At 38.6% G+C, this 20,171-nt stretch overlaps 1 protein-coding gene across 9 annotated transcripts in view; it reads right to left on the minus strand.

The window, feature by feature from the left end:
- KCNN2 (potassium calcium-activated channel subfamily N member 2) overlaps positions 1-20,171 on the minus strand; it is a 139,132-nt gene that overhangs the window by 19,832 nt on the left and 99,129 nt on the right. For all 9 annotated transcript variants that reach the window (XM_085566833.1, XM_085566835.1, XM_085566834.1 and 6 more), the window contains one exon: positions 1-20,171. This exon is cut by the window's left edge; it is cut by the window's right edge and continues 8,725 nt beyond it. The gene's annotated coding sequence lies outside the window, so the exon portion shown is untranslated.

Raw genomic sequence — 20,171 nt, forward strand, 5'->3', positions numbered from 1 at the left:
GAACTGTCATCTCCAGTTGGCTGAACCCTGTGGCTAATACAAGTCCTCTCAGGCAATTGTGCAGTGCAAAGGGATGGCCAAAGCCCTTCAGGAACACACAGGAACAGTTTTCAAGACCTTAACTCATGGCTGCAGAGCCAGCTTGCACAAGTGAAGATCTGGAGATCTAAGCTTACAGGAGTAGGTGTTGAGAAGCATTAGTATACCTTTTAAATAAGCATCATGGTCAGTGGGACTATCTCCCTCCTTCTGTGCTTCCCTTATATCTTTGAAGATGTGAATGGAAAAAAGCATATTTCTAATTTTGATGTGTTCATTTTATTGTTATGCACAAAAGTCAAGATGACATTCCTCAGATCTTCCTATAACCCCTGTGTGACTGTTTAGCAATGAGGATGAACACTACAATTTCAGCACTTACACGGTGGGACCCAAATTTCAGTGGTGCTGTTTCCTAACCTGTGTCTTATGGTTCACTTTAAAGAAAATTCGACTGTGTGGATATAAATAATAGTGTGGTAAAAGATAAATAAAAGAAAAAGGAAAAATGTATTTTGTTCTGCAGAGTCCTGCATCACCCGCCTAGCCTCCTGCCTTCCGGAATGAAGAGATAGGAAAAATATTTTTCTTTATTTCATGTTCATTATAATATCAAAATGAAACAGTATCATAGCCATTTCTCCCAAAATAATGAACAAAAATTTTAATAACTTACTGAATAAACAAAACCAAAAAAAAGCTGGTTCACAGAACTGTTCCACAATTGACTTGTTTACTGTGATATAAAACAGAAGTCATAAAGGTGCAATCAGTTCTGTACTGAATACTTTGGAAAAGCTGGTTAGTATAATTTTCTGCAGTGCTTAGTTTGGTTTTCAAGTACTGACCAGTCCTGGGACTATTGACTATTTTATGAGACAAGATCAGTGCTACTGGTGGCTTGGTTGCCATGGTAAGAAGAGTGATCCTGTAAGAGATTATAATGAAACATTGGAAAACAGCAAAAAAATGTTTAAGCATTGTGAGAAAATTTCTAGAAGCACTAAATGAACACTTATAAGTGAAGAGACCTACTTAGAGCTGAATTATGCTGTGGGATTTGGATGGTGCTCATTTTCAGGCTACTGCACTGGAAAAACAGACATTTCAGGTACTTGAATTAGTATTTGCCTTCATGATACCTGAATTTACAGTATGTTGAGGCTCATAACATCTAAAGGCAAATTGTCATCAGAGAGGTTAAAAACTGTCATAAATAATCAGTATGCTGTAGGGAAAATCCAGAAATTCAGTGTTCTCTATGAAAAAAAATTAACTGGGAACCATGTTATTATTCTTGTCTCTCTGTGACTGTCGGTTTCCAGTTAGAGAGGAAAATGGTTTCATACAAAAATATTTTCTGATCTCCCTAGAAAAAAATTAACTTTACATCGTCTACTACTACTGTTTCAAGCAGTGTGAAATACTAACTTACTGAGAACTTCTAATAAAGAAATATAATCTCCCGTGAGACTTTTGGAACATAGATTAAAAAGAGAAACAGAAGGATACAATCTCAAAACTTAAAATAGCTGAAATAAAATGAGCACCACTGCTTAACTCTGGGGTAAAAGTGATTGAAAATCTATAATATCTCCAGGGAGCTAACACTCGTAAGAGCCAGGAGCAAGTGTTGAGGGTGTTAAGAAGGTTGGTGTAGGATTATGCCTACATCAGCCCATGTACAGACCCATCGCATCCCAGCAAAGAGAGTGGCCTAGGGCTGGACAGAGTGATCAGGGATGACCAAGGGATTTGTGGCCATCACAGCTGCACCAAGTAGGAGGATGCTCCAGGCACAGACAGGAAGCCAAGTCAGCAGGTCAAAGATAGCCAGGGTCTGCCTAAGCTGTCATGCAGCTTCCAAGCTAGGAAGGTAGAGGTGGTCTGCAAGTCATTGCACAGCTCACTCTTCTTTCTCTCTGGGAAAACACTTTTTTCCCAGCAGTTCCATTCAAGGTTGCACCATGGCAGAGATGACCTTGAAGGCAGGCATCTAAACACTTGTGGCAGAGGGAAGCAGTGTTTGAGTCTTTAACAGTGCTAGGTCATGAAGTTGTGGTTAGTTTCTCCTCAGTATAAATAACAATCTTGTGTTAACTGGTGTTAAAGCAGAAGGCTTAAGAAAAAAGAACAGATACAGTTACAAAATCCAGTGGAGAGATATTTATTGAAAATGTTAGAGCTGTTTATCTCCTAATAACTTTGCATGTGCTACACATGGAAGAGAATTTACTTGTGAGTGTAAGGTTCATTATCTTATAAACATCTCTTCCATTTTTGACTGCTGTTTCCACAATCATAGAAAAGGATGGGCACAGTACAAACTCAAGTTTTCATGAATGAAGATCTGAATTGGGCATGGCATGGGACCACAGTTCTGTAGAACTACTCAAATGATGTGATAAAAAAACAGAACAGGTAAAACCTTGTCTTTCATTTATTAGCCAAGATAAAACTATCCCAAAGCCTGCTTATGCAAAATTGACATTTTCTGAGAGTATGACCTACCCACAATAGTTTACACCACAGCAGGACTGTGCACTTCATGGCTGCAGCTTTTTATGGTCCAAAAATGGGAGTTCAAGAGCTAAAGGCACTGTGTTCCTAGCATTGCAGTGTAAATCCTTTTGTTATCCATGGATTCAATGCCACCAGGATGTCATCTAGGTTGTCTCACTCAAACCTAATTGTTCACACATTAATTCTATCCCATGTTGAAAGAGAAGACGTATTGACTCTTGTGCAAATGGGAAATGTGTTTAGAAAACAGGTGAAATTTTATTTCAAAATTACAATTTTTATTACAAAATTAACTGCTACTAGTTCACTGGTGTGAATGTTTTTTAAAGAGTGCATTGTTTTCTTTTTTTTTTTTTTTTTTTTTTAGTTGGAACCCTTAATCTAAAAAGATGTTACAGGATGATTTCCTGCTATGATCCATGAACCTAACATAACATGTTTGGTCTTTATAATGATGACTGAATCTCAGTGTGAAAAATACCTTGCATTTGAGCTACTCTTACATATTTTACGTAAGCTGCAAGCAATGTAGCATGCAGGACTAAAGACCACCTTTCAGAGTGGAATGGAAATCTGAGTTTATAATCGAAGCAGTCTTCAAGCACAGCAGAAGCCCCAGCCCAGAAAAGACTTGTTAATGTTCATATGCTTGAAAGTAGTGAGCAGGAAATGTCCTGCTAAATTAATCTATGCTGGCATTTATACCCCTGTGGTGGTTCTGGCCTCCCACCCCTTTCCAGGCTGCAGTGTGATCTGAGAACTTCTTCTTAGGCCTTGAAAATAGCACCTGGGTTCATCTCTCTCCAAGCTTATCTGGAATAAGCTTATCAGGAACAGTTCCTGTTCCCAGGAATTGCTAACAAGATCCTGTTTTCCTTATGACAAGCCTTGGAAAATATTCCTCTGGCCTGAATGGCATAACCTTCCCATTCTCACACTTTCAAGGAAAGTGCCAACCCAAACTGTGGCTGCGATGAAAATCGTTCTGACTGAAGCCCACTCTCTTGTCATCCTATAAACAGCAGTCCAAGGTGGGGCCCTTTGAGATCCTCCTGGGTCGCAGTGGGCCTTGACCAACAACGTCCCTCAGAGTGGGACTCAGAGCAAGCACACCCTCAGCTTTTCTGTGCCTGAAGAGTCACCAAAGCATTGCATGTCCTGGGTTGACACCTCAGTCCTTGAGGCCTGATCCTTCTCTTGTTGTGAGATGCAAAAGCATCCGAAGTGAGGATTTCACTGACCTCTGAGGGGAATTTTTCACAGGTTACCTTGCCTGCACTATTTCTGTCTGCACTTAGGCCCCTGTGCATATGTTACAGCAAATCTGAGAGAAATGCTGCTTTCTTAGATGCTTAAGTATCTTGGATATAAAAATAAGTAACGTTAGTTATAGTTATAAACTTAAATGCTGTTAAGTGTTGTTCTTTTTCTAAATTGTTAAATTGTTAAAACATAAGTTACAAGCTAGGTGTTGCTGTGTGTCCTTCTGTGTAGTTGCAAAGTTTGATGTTGAAGTAAGGGTTATAACTTAGGTTAAATGCTATTAAGTATTATTCATCTGTGAGATTGTTAAAATATAAATTAAGGCAAAAGCTAAACTGGTTATCTGTTAAGTGTTTTTCTATGTTAAATTGCTAGGTTTAAGGTATAAAGTAAGTCAAACTACTGCTAAGTTTCAGTGTTGTTAAGCTTTTGGGCTGTGTTCCTTTTAATCCTTGCCTGCACTGTTTTTTGACTCATACACCCACACCCACACTCCTAAAAACACACAAATACCCCCCTAGATAGTTCTCAGTTAATTTCTTTTTTATTGCCTGGATATTTGGTTTTTTTGTTACTCACTTTCCCTTGTGCCTTAGCTGTCCTGTAAGTAGTAGAGTGAATCTTGCCAACAAACTTGGCGTGCTTAGTCGCTTAAATATAAAATCTGACTTTTGCTCATGCCCGTGCCAATGATTTTTAAGTGATCTCAAACACTCTAATTTGTAACAACTTGTAAGCCTAACTCTATGCAGTCTGGTATGGGAAAAGACAAATGTTTGGATATCAAGTCACATCTGTTTTAACATCTTAACATCTGGGAGGTCTATAAGCAATTCTAAACAATTTTTCAGCATAGACTAGAAGCTGAACTGGGAAAAGATCTGCACTAATCTCTGGAAAGGGTGAATCTGTAATGGACAGTGCAGACCAGAAATATAGAGGACCATGCAGACTAGGAATATAATGTTTATATAAAGGTGTATGATAAGGACCTAAGCCTTGGGCTATTTCCTTTTAAATTGATGAAATTTAGCATGGAGCTTGCTTTTATCTATCTCCCAGGGGATTTTTGTTCTGAAAAGGCAATAGTAGTTTCTGATAGAAATGACAATAGTAAATTAGAATTGCAAAGGAGCAGAATAGTGAATATGCCAAAAAGCAAGTAGCAACTATATATATATATTGGGATGGAAAAAAAGTGCATCTAAATTGTTTTTTGGTTTTGTTTTTCTTTTTCCTTTGTTGTTTTTTCTGATTTGTTTTTGGCCTTTTTTTAAAACATTTATTTTTTTCTGCTGGGGAAGAAGATTGATTGAGGCAGATGTTAAAGTTTAAGGGTATGTCTTCAAGGAAAAATATATACATCTACCTTATTTGCATGTAGAAATTCTTTCCCTACAAGCTTACAGGTCTTTGACTTCTTTTGGCATGTATTTCCACATGTGTTCTATGTCTGACCAGAAATATAGACTCTCAGTGGTTCTGATAGTTATTTTATGCATACTCCATGAAATCTGTAGCAAGTTATGGAAAAAATGCCCCAGTATTGCCTCAGCAGTTTTCTCTCTGCAACCACATTCTAGATGTGGCAGTTGAAGAAAAAAACAAAACCAAGACCAAACAAAAATACACAAAAAATAGCAACATCAAATCTACAATTTAAAAAAATTCCTGGCTTTTATTTGTCTCCTTTTTTTTAAAAAGCATAAGCTGAGGGAGGGAAAAGTTTTTTTATGCTATATTCAACTTCACTTTATTTGCATGGTGAATATACTTCCTCAGTAGTTTTAATTCTAGATTTTATTTATCTTGCCTTTTTATGAAAGTTTTGGGACTAACTAAAGTGAGGAAAGGCAATGCTTTAATGCAGTAGATGGATAGTATTTGATTTAGCTCTGCAGCCACTCAACCTCAGATTGCAACAAAGATTCTCAGAATGAGTTTGAGAAGACTATGTAACAAATGTTCTCAGCAATATAAAAAAATCATGTTAATGTTATGGTTACTGTCTTGGCCTTTTGGGGGATTTTTTTGATGGATCTGACCTTGTATTTCTGAATTTCTATGAGGCTGAAATGTGCAGTCTTGAAAAATCCTAATGACTACTTGGAAACACATTCAAGAAGCTAACTTTTTATCTACAAAGGTTTGGCCAATGCCAAAGTCTCTTGCTCTGTAATCACTATGGTGCCTTAAAAACACCTGCAGAGTAATTATTGCTTATGAAAGAAAAACTAATAGCTAGTAGCCAGCCATGGTTAATATAGCATGTGGAAGAGTTGATGGCAGTGGTGAGGAAAGGCAGTTTTGGTTCATTTTTGTAGCAGTGTGGTGGGTACCTTTTAGAGCAATCCACTGAGAAGGCAGGTCAGAGTATGGTATAAGCGTAGATAAGATGATTTTGTTAAAGGAAAATGGATATGATGGTGGGAAGCAATACAGAAATTATCAAACTAAGGATAGCTTTAATAAAATTGGATAAGGTGTATATATATATATATATATGATTTTTGAAAACAGAATCTTGCCCAAAACGTGACAAATTTGAAATATATGATGGAACTTGATTGTAACATGTGTACTATTAAGCAATTACAATCCTAACGACTGTTTTCTTCTGGAATGGAAGCATGAGTGGTGTGTGGACAAATCACTGCTTGTACACAAAGAGCTGCATTGTTTGAAAATGTAGCATTGCATGGTAAAAGTTTCTATTCCTGATGGAAATTAGAGTAAAATAGAAGGTTTAATTTGAAAGATGAGATAGCTCAGAGTAGCTGCATTTTAATGCCAGTAAATTGTAGAAATTTGTGTTTTGTAAAATACGGTGCTTTTTTATAAGCAAAAAACTCAATGTTTGTTGTGCAAAAATCTTTTGCTACATAGTTCACATGCTGAAATGATACATGACAACTTGCTTAAAAAACTCCCACCAATTGGTAATGTAATATTATGTATTTCTAAAGATTTTTTTCTTAAATAAATAATTCCCACTATCTTAATAGAGCTGTTGGGTGAAAGAAGAAGAATGATGGTTTTCTATTCCTGCTATTCAGCAAAAAACCTATTTCTTCGTATCACAACAAAGGGCAAAGAACTCATGTCCCAGATAACATTTTATTTTTCTCTTGTGCTATATGAAAGTGAACAGCAAAGCAGCAAATGTCTGCTCCAAATCAACAGCACTTGAAAAGTGCTCCAGATTAACCTAACCCTCCTTCCTAGACAAACCTCAGAAACTGAAGAAATTAAAATCTCCAAATGGGCACTTAATTCACTGGAATGATTGCAAGCATTTCTTGGTGAATGTTTTCAGAAATTTCTGACATGTTCTGAAAATAGAACTGGAATTACAATAATTTGATGCCTAGGGGCTGCAGTGCAGCAGAGCTGAGCAAATATGTAAGAAGGAGTATCCCTTCCCTGAAGCAGATATAATTTGTGATTTATACATCCTCCAATATGTCCTGATTTCTGTTTTTTAGCACCCCTGGGATCCCACGCAGACTGCATAGGATGATTGGCATGTGGTTTTACAGGGTGAGTAAGAAAATATATTTGCTCCTCATGGATTTCCCCATCTGCCACCTCCACTCAAACACGAACAAATTCTGAAGGAATTCATCAGGCTTTCCTGCCTTCTGCCCCTGGCACACTGGCTTAGCCTTGCAAAAGAAAACAGGCAGGGGTGGCTGGAGAGAGCTGCTCAGGATGTTCTGGGATGGGCATCCATGAAAGAAATCAGAAAATCATCTGCAGAAGGAGTAGCATAGTGCATCCTCCAGATAAGTTTGTGATGCTAATACTCTGGTTCAAAAGTCTTTTCATTTTTAAGACAATCTTTGTCAGGGACCAGCTGCTGACAAAGGGAGAGGCAACTGTGTATCTGCATGATGGCTCAAGAAATGACCAAGGAGCAACACCCTGAGCTTTAATGAATCTCCTGAGCCAAGGGGTGCTCCAAAGTCATCACAGAGCTCTTTCTTACAACAAAATTATCAACACAGGAATTTCACCCAAGACTGCACTGTGGCAGAGCCAACCACGGACATAGGCAGCTAAACCCTGAGACTCAGTATGGAAGATTGCAGTGTCCCCTTCTCACAGGGCTCTCACATCCTATAACATTAAAAGAAATACTTTATCTCAGTTAATTTTTAAATTTAAATATTTCCAGGCTCATGGAATTCTTAATATTTCATGGATTCTCTTTTATAATCATCTTTCAACCAACCGGACTTTAGAATATGGACCAGGAAAACATTGCAAATAGCAATGTATCAAGCAGGCTATTAAAGCTGATTTCTTTCAAATGTTCAGTTAGAAGTAAGCAGAACAATCACATGTTATGAAATTACATTCTCAAAAGAACATTACAACTGTAACTGCAGAAAGTATTAGAAATGGAAAACTCTTAACCTTGTCTTGGTTGACTGCCTTCATCCCAGTACAACACGCCACAAGTGGAGATCTGTGATTCCCTCTCCCCATTCCTGTTGAGTCTGTTTTCCAGTTCCAAAAATTAATGTAGCAGCCGCACAGTCTTCCTCCAAAACCTTCCCTTTCATACCTCATTCTGTCACTACTTATTCCAACAACCCAAACAACAGAAAGGGATGCAACAGAGCAGCTGTGGTGATGGAGGTGGAGGCTTTTTGGAGGTTTGTAAAAGAGGCAACACTTTCCCTTGGCCCCAGTGCTGTGCTACTGTATTAACTCAGTTTGGTACCATGTGAGTTTGAGACACCCACATCGGCAGAAAAGTGCAGTATTGTGAGAACTGAGTGTGAAATGCTGTGAATTGTTCAGATGAGACAGCTTGTAAATGGAGAAAACACCTCTTAAGTTATACTCAAAGGAACTTGGCAGTTCCCAAGGGTGAACTTGGGAACATCTTTTGGTTTCCTTTCTCCTCGCCTCCCTTTTCGACCTCATGTAGTACCAAAATGACCAAGAAAGTATAAAAGTCAGGGCTTTGAAGCATACTACACTGAGTGCTCTGAGTTTGTAGGGATGAACTCAGATTTGACCTGAAAGAAAAATATCAAGAAAAATATCTCTCTTTTCCTTTACAAATGCACTACCTATTATTATTCAGTTGTGATTTTTTTTAGCTTTGGGTTCTGTGGTGAAACAAATCTGGATTCTGATAGAACTTCTGAATGACATCTTCCCATAAATCCACCCAGGAGCAGATGCAGCTCTCCTGTTGGTGAGCCAGCCCTTGTCCTGTCAAGTCTTGTGACAAATGACAGGTGGGACACTTGCCAGCATGGGTACAGTGAGCTGGCCAACCTTTTCCCTGAGGAGTTCTCCAGTTCTAGTTGGGTACCCTCCTTCTAGGTGGAGGGACAAAAAGGCTGGGGAGCTTATGAAAGTTACAGGGAAGAGCTAAGCACCCTCAAAGTGTTTCTGTGCTATTCACTCCAATAGTGAGCTGCAGTTTTGAGTCACAAGCTGGAAAAGGATAGAGGAAGGATTAATGCTAGAGTTATGGGGGTGTCGTGGTTTGACATGGGAAAAGAATTTTCTTGGAAGAGGTCAGTCCAGTCAGGGGTCAGGTTTGGATACTGACACTTGGGGTGACCAATTGAAGGTGGACACGCCTCTGAGAACACAGAGGGGTTAAAAGCAGAATTCCCAGGAGGACTTTGGTTCTGGTCATTGGGGAGTGCAAACCTCCCCTGCCCAGCCATGAGCTGGGTGAGGGAGGGGAAAAGCCATGTGGCCTGGGAAGGTAGGCCAGGGGGTGAAGGATCAGGAGCCGAGCTGGGCCAGTTCCTGCGGACGGAAGGGTGGAGAACGTCTGGGATGTCTTTGTTCCCCCCCAACCTAGAGGGAAAGAGATGGAGAGCCTGCAGACACCCAGGAGTTTGCTGGCAGAGGAGGAGGAGGGGGGGAAGATGCCCAGCGTGGAAGACAGCACAGCGTCCTGGGCCAAGATTTCAGCTGTCTGGGGAGTCCAGGAATTTTAACCCTTTCCTGTGTAACGAAGGCTTTGTGAAATATTGCTCCTCCTCAATTTGAAGGAAAGAGAGACAGCCGGGGACCTCAGTTGTTAGGGAAAGAGGTTGGGGGGAGATGATGGAGTGGCTGTTGGCTGGACTCTTCTTGTCATCCATAGACTGAACCAACTTCTCCAAGAAAGATTGCATTTTAGGGGGATGCAATGGTGAGCCAAGAGACTCCTTCAGCAACTACCAGTTCAGGAATGAACAGAGAAAGGCTGAGGAGGGTGTGAGGATGCCATCCATCTTCAGAGAAGAAGAGAAGGTGATCTCTGTTCTTGAACCCCCGGCCCCAGGGAAATGGGGGGGACTGTAGTCCCAAAATGAGACACTGGACTGTTGTTCCTGTTGGTCCTTGGCAAAGCATCCTTAAAGGGGCCCTGTGAGCAGTCTCTGTCCATGCATGGTGGTGAGAGCACTGTGACATGGAGAGGAGAGTGTCACACTGGCCGGTGTGTCTGGGCAGTGCCATGTGTGACATGGAAACACAAGAGGTGGCAGCTGTGTGTCCTGGGGGTCTATGGTGCAAGGGAGACTCCTCTCTCCCCGTTGGACTCAGTATTGATTATGTGGAAGGGTGAAGACTGGATTAAGGGTCCAAATGTGTCTCACTGTGATTTATTGGAGTTGGGTGGTGGGAGGAGGAATGTTTTGAAAGGTTTTCATTTCGAATTTTGTGGGGTTTTTTTCCCCTTTTATAGTAGTAGTAGTGTAATAAAATTTTTCCCTTGTTATTAAGTTTGGCCTGCTTTGCTCTGTTCTTGATTCCATTTCACAGCATTCAATTGATAGGTTACATTTTCATGGGGGTGCTGGCATTGTGCCAGTGTCAAACCATGACAGGGGGCTGTGCAGACCTACAGCAGTTTGTTCATATTCCTTTTAAGTGCTATCCTCTTGAACATACCAAATTGTGATTAGGCCCAAAACTGCCAATTTGCCCTACCCAAACACAGCTAAACCCAATTTTACAAATATATAAAAATTTGTGCAGCCCTTTTATGCTCATATGATATTTTTTTTTCTGAGCAAAAATTTGTTGCTTAGTCTATAGATGGCTTTATATTCTCTGGGTATTTTTTGGAAATAAGTTATGCAGCTCCACTTGCTCTATATGTGCCAGTAGTTACAGAAGTTACATGTCAGATGAGCTAGCTAATGTTCAGATGAAACAGTTCTTGGCTGGGTCTACCTGAGATCTGTGTCTCTGCAGATGTCTTATTAAGGAGTTCTGACCTCTTTGCCTCATTCCTCTAGTTTAGACTATGAACACTCTTTTATAAAAAGTGAATTATTTACCAGCACTACAAAGCAAATATTATGGTTTATGAGTAAAAAATTCTCTATTTGTATTAATCACATATCTGAAAACTTCTGAAAAGTAATGTGGATTGTGTTTCTGTGTGAATCTTTTGTGTCAGCAACCAGAAAAAAAATAAATGCTCAGAATCTGGCAATCATTTTGCAATACTTATAGTTGCCTGTTTTCAACTCACTGGGGCAAATCAATATTTGGGGAATTTCTTGACTGTCCTCTGTAGCAGAGGGAATGGAATACAAGGTGGTTTAACTTGCATTGTAAGCAATCCTAGATTTTTAAAAATAGATCAAGTGTTGTCTCCCTAATAGTTACTGGGTTGGCTGCTTCAGTCCCTTCCCAGTGAGACAGATGCTATCAGTGCTTTAAAGTCTGGTGGCTTAGCAAGAAATCAAGAGATAAATGAGTTCTCTGACCCAGAAAGTTTTAAAAATTCTTCTGACCCTTGTATCAAGAGGATCCGTTCTTGAGCCTGGAAAATGCTCTCTGCAAGGAGCTGGCAGTTTAAAAACACTGAAGCTGAACTCCTCAGGCACAGCTGCTCATTACAGGCTATTTTGTTTCACAGTCTTGCCTCTAATACAGTTCAAGTTTCATGGTAATTTCAACAAGCCCTTACAAACAGCTGCTGCATTTTAACAGAAGACTCCTGCTTTCTTATGCTGCTGAGCTTTCCCTCAGAGCGACTGACAGAATGGCTAATTAAAAAAAATAAAACAAAAACCAAAAAATACCATAACATGGTGTTTCATCATTTCATTTTCAGAATATGAATTTGGGTCCAGTCTAAGATAATTGAACTTCCTCTTATGACACTGGGATTGACAGTATTTATAGCAACCTAATTTAAGTTTTCCCTTCCCCAAATGGATATGCTGTTAATGCTAAGTTTAAAGAAGTACTTGGATCTCCCACCAGGCTCAGTTTTCTAGTCTAGAAGACTGTTGTAAGTGGTTTTCAGGAAGCTGCTGGAAGACAACCTTGTGCCTCAATAATAAGTTTGCTTATGTTCAACTGCTCATGGAATTTCAGTCTACTGGCAGAAATTAATGCCTGCTGTAGGACTGTGGATTTGTGAAAATAAAAGTTATTTTTAGGTGCTTCTCATGGCTGTGCTCTGAATAACAGGGAAGATTCTTGCACCTTATGATTATGAACATCCCCTCACTATTCATGTCCACCTCTGTCCTCCCAAAACTTCATTAAAAAAGACTTAGGCTTCCTTGGTATATGTGTTTTCAGATTCCATGTTTTATTCTCGTCTTTCATTGCACACAACAAAAAACCTGCCTATAGGTATGAGAAAAGATAAAACAATACTTGGTCAACAGGATTTCCTGTCATAGGTTGAAGACAGTTCAGAAGATGGTCACAGTACCATCATTTGCATTATTTTAATGAGCCTCTTTATCTCCCTTATCTTTTCAACAACCCTTTGCCTTCCAGCTGTGACCATAGTTTCAGACAAATAAGTCATACTGACATTTGATGACCTCAATCATACAACAGGAGATTTTCATGGACTCTTCCCAAGCCTATAAAAGTAGGCACTACATTTTATACAGTAGTAAAACAAAATAATTCCAGATTGTTCAGTATTTTGTGGGCAAAAAGGCAGAATTTTATTTAAAAAATGAAATCTTTACAACTCCTCAGTTTTCTGACTGAAGCAGCAGTCATGCTGTTTTATTCAATTTTCTTGAGTGTGTCTACATTTAAAAAGGAGACCAAAATGGTTGCTATCAATGGTTTAATGGTAACCAGAGAAATCTTGATACTCCAGAAAATTTCACCTAACTGTTCTGCCAAATGGTCCTTATTTCTACTTCTGTGGCTTTTCAGGGAAAATATGCTGAGAGCTGAAGCCAAAACAAAACTTGAAGGTTTTGTCTAAGCTTCATGTCATGGCCAGAGGTAAAGGATCAAGATGTGTATTACTCACTCCTGAGGTCTGTTATTTAGTAGAATTCTTTGTTGTTGATGTGAAGGCTGCAGCTTACACCAGTACAAGGCAGTTCACCCATGTGGGAGCCATGTTAATTAGATAATCCAAGCACCAGAATCTGTGTTGCTCAACAAGAGTATCTGCTGAAATCCCACATCTGTGGAGAACTGCTGCAGCTTCCTGTAAGTGCAGATCATTTCAAAGCCACTGCTGTCATCCAAGACAAAAAAATCCAGTTACATGCTTCATTTGTCCCTCCCACACACCCAGCTGTTGTTGGGCACATGTCTCTAAGTGTACACTGTATTCCTGCAGACTGCTGAACATTGTCCTTCTGACAGCAATAAGTCTAAACCAAAGCCCTTACTCACACCAGCCTCTGATCAGATCTCTAAAGCAGCAAGATAGAATTGCATAGGGCTGAGACTATATTTCTGCTTTCTGCTAAGAAAGAATGGACTCAATATGCATCTCCTATTCTAGCTGCCTGCTGTGAAGCTGTGGAAGTCTTAATGCTTCACAAAGATCCTCCACTATTTAGTGTATGAGGGGAAAACATTTTAAAAATTCTAGTTAATGCCAGAAGACAGCTCCCAAAGGAACTCCGTGCCAGCGCAGCCAGAAATAAATTTTTCTTCCAGTGTCATCATGGTGAGAAATATCATTGCCCAAAAAAGTTTAGATTAAGTTAGTTATTTGTTTAAGAAGATAGAATAGCATTCACTAAAAAGTTTATATTTTAAAAGACATGATCTTTGCACTGGTGTAAGAAATATAATATTTCTGACCCATGCTTTTTGAGGTGCAATTTCAGAATTGTAGTGTTAAAATGAATCTCCTTTGGTTTTGCTCTCCTCCTTTTCCCTACCTCCTCCTTCTCCAAGGTCTCATATGTAAAAGCATCCAGTTACCTTTTTCTTCATCTTCTCATATAGGAAGCACAGAGAAAAAAGGAAGACCTCCTTAAAGACTTTGGTCCATATCTCTTCTGAAGCAAAGTATTTAGGAACTAAAAATACACTGCTTTTAATTTTAAATTGGGATTCACTTAAGTTTAAAATAAGTTTTTGGTTGAATTCACACAATTTTGAAAGAAGTAAGTCTGTGATACCATACTCTATACTGGTGTCAGCAGAAGCTGAGTGACTCTAAAGATATGTGATACTGGCTGAAGCTGCCTGTGACACCAATATACCAGGGGGGAGGAGGGCACAAGGGAAGCAAGCACACTTGTTCCATGTTTTGTTTGCTATCACTGGATCTTCACATTAATTGTTGGTTGTAGTTAGCCTTGCAACTTGCTCTCCAATTGCCAAAGTAATGCTTCATATGAGAAGTAGAGGGCTGCTCTCCACAAAGGAGACTGCAGTTGATATTTGTTCTGCAGTATGACACTTGAATTTTCTTTGCAATAGGATACTTATCTTTACTTATCATGTGCTTAATATTAACTACATATTTTCCTTTTAGCATTAACGTACTTAAGAAAAAGGGTTTAATCAGCAACATAAATGGATTAGATTATCCCATCCTAGCTTTAAATCACATTTGACAGAAACTTTATATCACTGCCAGAGAGTACAATAATTATGGCAGAAGTATTTATTTTCATATCTAATTTCACCTTATCACTAAGGTCTGATTTCTTCCTTTTGTTTTCTGTTACTCTTCACTCAGATGTTTACCTCCAAGATTCATTGAAGTGACTGGAAAGATAGGTGATCTTTCCTCTTCCTGCAACTAGTCCTGATAGCAGACTGAAGAAAGCTTCCATTTCAATGGAAGACAATGCAAGACAATGTCTGTCTTCCTTATGAATTGTACTACTAAGCAACCCTGCCTCTTGCAATGCTGGATGTTCTAGGTATGTTTTAGAGGAAAAAGAAACCAACAAACCACCATCCACTTTATCCTTTCCTATTTTCTTTACTACATCTCTATGAAATGAGATGCATACAGTGCCTCAAATAAAATGTAAAATATTTAAGAGAATGGAGACTCAGTATCTGCAAACACAGTAGCAGATGATACAATTACGGTTCAATTTTAATTTTTTGGGTGGTGCAGTCCATTATGTTGAAGCTGATAAAACTGGACAATGGTATTTTTATTTACATGATAGGCAACAGTTACACTTGTTCCCAAAACAAATATATTAATTAGTTTAAATGGACAGTATGTTCAGAATTCAAGGGGGCATGCTGTTGTTCAGGGAAGCAAAGTACTTTAGAAATATTATGATATGTAAAGTATCAGGAAATTTGATTGAAGCTAATGCATTCTCAAAGCTCTACAACTTGGCTGGTTATTTCTGTACTGGCATAAGGATTTAGGAACTATATCTGGAGTCATTTAAGGCCAGCATAAAGAAGTCAGTATTTCTCCTCAAACTTACACCAAGAAATGTGTCATGACATAACTGTATAAAAAGACTAATACTAAGTCCTCCTTACAGCATTAAAACTTTGAAATTGATTTACTGTGTATAGGAAAATCAAGCAAGGTGTGCTCTATATTCACCAAGAATTTGATATATATATTGGCATCTCTCTAAAATTATTTTTCACATACCACCATCCAATCAAAATTTTTTTTTTTCAATCCATGGAAATAAAAGCTGGACAGATGTTAAGATTTAATGAACTGGGCTCTTTAGTAAAAGCTTTTGCAGAAAGAAAGTCCAAAAGAGGAAATCTGATAACTAATGCGCCAAAGTAATATTTACAAGGCTTTTATTTCCAGTGAAGAAAGAATGCTAACTGTTTTTTGGGAGATTAATTTTGGTTTTATTTCCTGCATGTATGAATGTAATGTACATCCTGTGGCTTGGAGTAACACATAATTAGTGACTAAGAACTGTGGACTTACTCAGCAAAATAGTAAATTATGGGCATGACTGCCAAGATGTGCAAAAAGTTTTGAGAATTAGTAGTAGTACCTGTACATTTTTTTCAGTTATGTGTGTGCAATAAAATATCTGAATACATAGTTATTAAATACATGTTTATTTAATATAAGTGTCTAGGAGGGAACTACTGTGGTGTGGGCTTTCTTCTCCTATGAAAGCACAATTTTGAGGTATCTGGTAGAGTGGGGATGAAGGAAGAAGAAATGAAAATCTTTGTCATTGTTGTTGTCATGCTAAAGACAACTGCAAAATTTATATCGATTTCATTACCTAGACTTCATGTCTTCTGTGATTCTGTGATCTCTAGGCAGGATGGGCTGAAGTGTCATGCCATACCAGTGTATATACACACACTGAAAATGGAATGGATAACTAATATCACATTATATGGTGAAGAAATCAAAGAATCATCTGGGCTGAAAGGAAAAAGTATGCTTCTTTATGTGTACATGAATAAATGTATTTGCTTCTGTATTTATGTGGCTATGTAGCTGTGGCCTGAACAGCTGTATTTTCAGGTAGTCAGGGTCTGATGTATTCCAGATACTTTGGACTCCAGCTCCCAAGGAGCTGACAGCACTTTCTAAGTAGTCATGCAGTTAATGCATAAAGCATATATTAGAAGATATAGGCAAACATTTTATTTTTTTAACTCCTATAACTGCACCCACCAACTTCTTCTGAAAGGTGAGTATGCACATCTTCACCACAGGTCAGCCAGGAGATTTAATTAGCAAATACCTGTGTATGGAAGGAGCCTTGTGGAGATATCCATCTTAGGATTCTTTGCAGTCATAGGGGAACCAGATTTTGTTACTCTACCAATAACTGCAACAGCAAACTAGCTAGCTAGTTTTGGTAGAGATTGCTACCAATCTCCACCAAAGCACTTACACACTGTGTACAGTATATAAAGTTATTTGACCTGTGTTCTTGAATCAGGGAGGCATGCAGGGTTATAAAATTAATCAGTCCCTCCTCTCTTCTTGAAAGTGTTACCTAATTTCAGAAACAAAACCCTAATGTTGTAGTAGAAAATTAAAACTAAATATTTTTTAAAAACTTCTAGGATCTTAAGAGCCGGAGAAAGAGAGGATCTATTACTACAATGCTTGTGGAAGAGCCATTTCAGTGGCAACACCCTTGCAAGAGCTGGATCCACAGACAGTTTCTGTTGGGCAACCAATTTTATGGCTTCTCCACTCAAGGGAATGCTTATCTGTCAGTATTTGTGAATTATGTGGAACATGTTGAGTGATATGTTTGGAGAAAGGTGGATAGGTTTGAGTTTGGGGTTTTGTTGTTTTTTTAAGTAGTTTTGTAGAGGATTTGGGATCTTTCCTTGCTCTCTCTCTCACTTTTTCTCTCTCTCTCTCTCTTTTTTTTATTTTTCTATAAGAAGACAGTGGGATCATCCTGACTCTTTTGGAATCTTGCACCAACTTTCTTGCAAAGACTTTTAGACCAAAAGTTGTAACAACTTTTTTTTTGTTTGTAGCAACCAAGCTAAAAACAGGTCTCTGAAGTTTGGTAAAGTCACCAGCCATGCAGATCCAGCGAGGCATGAGCTGGAAGAGTGCTGAGGTTTAGAAGTGTTTGTCAGAGCTCCCATTTGATTAATGTGACATTCTGCATCTATTCACCTGCAAGACCCAGCTATGGCCAGAAGTCCCCTTTTTGTCTCACAGCTTTACTAAAACTTACAAGTATTTGTAAGGAAGATCCAGACATCAAAAAAGGATTTTCCAATATTATTCTGTCTAAATGGTAACATACTTTAATCAACATGGATTCCTCTCTTTCCTTTTCCAATTTCATCTGTTGCTACAAGCATTTTTGTATTTGCCTCTGTGGAATTCTCCGCAGAAGTTTGCCACATGTTTGGTCTCTGGCTGCCTTCTCTCAGGGGGAAAAACTGTGCATGACTCTAAGGACAGAAGTTCTTCAGTGAGAGTTCCAAAGCAAATACAGAAATTGCAGAAACTCTCAGGAATTTAGGAACAGAAGAAAAATAGCAAAGATTAAATATTCAAATAAATTAATTTTAGAAATACATTATTTGCATCTTAAATCTTGTAAAAAAGTTGTCTACAGCATTAGTTTTTTATTTAGCTTTCTTAATGCTAGATAGAGAACAGCCTTCAAATTTTTATGGTCTTTGGTACACATCCAGGTCAGTTGCTGTGACCAAGGAAGTTATATTGGATGTATAGAGACACTTCAAACCTTCAAACCAACATAATAAGGAAAGGGAAAGGAAAACTACTTAACGAGGAGCATAGAAATCCAGAGTCTTAATAAAAGTTTTCATATTTTTTGCACGATAACTTTATAGAGCTGCAAAGGTTAATTTGAACAAAAGATATCATGGGCCAAAGGCACTATCTCAATACAGAGTAAAAATGTACTAATAAAATTAATACTATGACATATCAACCTTTTTTAACTAAAATACCCCACCCAACTCAACTCATCCTCCCCACAAAAAAAAAACTCAACCCTGAAAAAAAAACAAGAAAGAAAGGCAGGAACTGTTGTGACGAAAGCTTTGGTTATATGAGACTTGTGCACTTCCTTGCTTATCCTGTGTGACCCTGACTGCCAAGGTTGTGTCAAGGATTTGCAGGCAATGTATCTGAAAGGTGATGTCTTTTTGAAATGTGATATGCAGATCCTGCATGCTTAGCAGAGAGCTGCCAGAAGATTGCTGGTAGAAGTACTGGTAGGGCAGCAGGTGGCCCGTGAGCTTAGGGGTCCAGTCTAGATTGAAACCTTGAAATTCCATGATAGTTTCTCATGGGTGAGTTTCCCCCATGCTTTTAAACTTGCATAGACTGAAATGCATTTGAGAGAGAGTAGGAATTGTCTCACTGTGTTCAGTGACACCCTAAACACAAGACAGCCCCACTCATTTCTAACCAGAGTAAACTTATGTTATTGTCATTACAGATCTACAATACTCCTAATAAAGAAATAAAGTAAATATAGAGAAGAATGTACTGCACCTATTGATTTCAATAGCCTGTTGCTTTATTATGCTGCTTTCTGTTTAATTCTGTGATGGATGTCACACAGTTTGAAGCAGAGTGACCAAGGTAACTGCAAGATGAACATATTTGTGTAAACAAATGTGATTTTGTATACCTCAAACAAAATCTGGAGAAGTACTCTTCTGTTACTGAAGTGAAGGAAAAGACCTAATAATGTATAAACATCTTACATTAAGTGAAGAAAAAATATATTAAGGGGAAAAAGTAAGTTGCACTTAAATATCAGAAAGCAAAAGCACAGAACTTGATAGGACAACTGGTGAAACTGCTTATTTTTAATTCTGACTCCTTATGGGATTAGTCTCCCAAGTGCCAAATTATTCCATTATTTCTGGAAAAAAAAATTTTGTTCATTCTTTCTGTTCTAGAAGAACTTTTAAAGTAATTATTTTTTCTTTCTTCTTTTAAAAGTGCTGTAGGCTATTTTTTTAACACCTCTTTCTTTCCCACTAAACCAGACTAGGGACAGGATGAGCCAAGGACTAACTTCACAAGAGGTATTTAACAACAGCATTAGTTCTCAAACACTGTCTGGCACTTGCATCATTGACCTGCTCTCTGTCTGGTTTGCTTTCAAACCCCACCAGAAACAGCTTCATGTTTTCTTGGCTATGTTACACTTGCACAGTGTTGCCCGATAGCAGAAGTTCAGACTGTCTCTGCCTCACAGAGGAAGAAGCTAAGCACCAAGCTGCCCGGGGTCCTTCCCAGACAATAAGACAAGAAAGAGGCTGTAGGAAAGTACCTGCTTACTACTTCCAACAAGGATCTGAGCCCAGTTTTCCTGCTTTCTCAAGGAGAGCATCCTGTCACTGAAAGAATGAAGTTGATGAATGGGGAGCTATTATTGCATGTACCTGGAAAGGAGGAGAAGAAATCTGCTTACTGGTGCTTGCTCCAAGTGTCTTTATACTTCAGTCCTTTGAGGACACAGAGAAAATTAGGCAGCTAAACCTTCCAGAAACAAAAAGTATCTTTTTCCTACAAATGTCATTGCTACCCTGCTTTGGCGTTAATTCAAATGTACCTCCCCCCTCACCTGCCTGAAAATAAAAGGAAATATCTATTTACAGGTGTGGGTGATGTACATCCATGCCTGATGGTTTAGAAATCAAAT

The sequence above is a fragment of the Lonchura striata genome, chromosome Z (assembly GCF_050655825.1).
Source record: "Lonchura striata isolate lonStrDom1 chromosome Z, ASM5065582v1, whole genome shotgun sequence".
Taxonomy (NCBI): Eukaryota; Metazoa; Chordata; class Aves; order Passeriformes; family Estrildidae; genus Lonchura; species Lonchura striata.